Here is a 1,725-nt window from a genome sequence, read left to right as displayed (position 1 = left end):
GCAGTTCTGAGCGATATTTTGGGTTTTGGTTTTGTTTGTTTGGGTTTTTTTTTTAATTTCTAAGCAGAGGATAAGTAAGTTAAATGCTATGATGATTCAAGAGGTATTCATATTGAATTTGTTGATTGAGCATGCTAAAGCAGAATTTTGCTGAAAAATAGGGACTGGGTGAACAACTCTGACCATCTCTCAGTTGTCTGGACAGACATTAATGGAATTTAAGTTTTATATTACGGATCCTTCTGTAAAACCACCAGTGAAACGAAGTCTTATCATGTCACAGTAAGAGACAGCTGCTGTCTTCAGAGTCCCCATAGAGAGGATATACAACACTAGGGGAAAATAGTGGGGTAAAACCTTTAGAAATAAAAGAGCTAGAAGTTTCTTTCTTTGTTTATAACCATGATTTTAGGCAATAGTGCTGACATATCATGGTAAAGGGTGCTTACTTACTAGCCAAGTCAGGACTAACCTGAGAAAAGGTGTGGGAATGTCTCTGATCTAAAGGCTGAAAGGTTCCTCTTACAATGAAGGATTAAAATGGAAATGTATGAAGGCAGATTTGCATATCCATCAGATCCAACAATTTCTACCTCTCCAGAAAAACTGGCATTTCTCCTCTGCTCACAAGCCCTGAAGGGATTCAGAGTGTAATACCAATACATGCCTCAAGCTAGAACAGACTGTGGGAATTAGCTCCCAGAAATATCTTCAGATTGAATGCTGAGCCTTGGAGAAATTTAGTGTCAGAAATGTTCCCTGCAGATGTAAACATCTAGGAATCAGGGTCACTATATGCCCCCAGGGTCCTGCAGGCAGTTAGCCCTGATGTAAGAGAGGGCTGCCAAGAAACCTGATGGCTGAGGCTCGACTCTGCAGCAACTGGGAAAAATACTGCCTGGCCTGTGACACTGTTTTACAGCACCATGGAGGAACAGTCCATGCTGCTGGGGTTTGAAGAGCTTCCAAGAGCCAAGTCTCCCTTCCCCGGGACCATCCCCCGCGGCAGGGTGAGCAGGAGCCTCGCCTGCAGCACCACGGACAGCGCCCGCGCCCCCGCCAGCCCCGGAGCAGCGTCGGGGGGTCACCGTGTCACCCCAGGGTGGGCTCTGTCCCCAGCGGGTGACCAGGCAGCTCAGAACCCCCGAAAGGCAAGAGCAGGACTCTCAGAAAATCCCCTTGCACATGGGAGTTCTCACACCACACACAAAATGCGCTTTGCCCACAAAAACGCTTGGTGTGCAACCTGTAAAAAAGGGGTTCTACTGAACCCTAAAACCAAAGCAGATCCCTCCCCATGAGCTAAAGAAGGAAACAGCATTTCCTGCTTCCTGTATTATCCCAAATTGCCCATCTACCCTGGTGACAGGTAAAGGGCAGAGGCAGAAGAGAGCAACTGCTACCCAATGTTGTGTAGTGATCACAGAATCACAGAATTGCCTGGACTGGAAAAGACCTTTAAGATCATCAAGTCCAATCATGAACCCAACACTGACAAGTCCCCAACTAACCCATGTCCCTCAGCATTATGTCTACATGACTCTTCAATCCCTCCAGGGATAGAGACTCCACCACTGCCCTGGGCAACCCCTTCCAATGCCTGAGAGCCCTTTCAGCAAATAAATTCTTCCTCAGATCTAATCTAAACCTCCCTTAGTGCAACTTGAGGCCATTTCCTCTTGTTTTATCAGTTCTTACTTGGTTGAACAGACTGACCCCCACTTC

This window comes from Antrostomus carolinensis, unplaced genomic scaffold (genome assembly GCF_000700745.2).
Source record: "Antrostomus carolinensis isolate BGI_N321 unplaced genomic scaffold, ASM70074v2 scaffold6623, whole genome shotgun sequence".
Lineage (NCBI taxonomy): Eukaryota > Metazoa > Chordata > Aves > Caprimulgiformes > Caprimulgidae > Antrostomus > Antrostomus carolinensis.
This window is presented reverse-complemented; position numbering follows the sequence as displayed.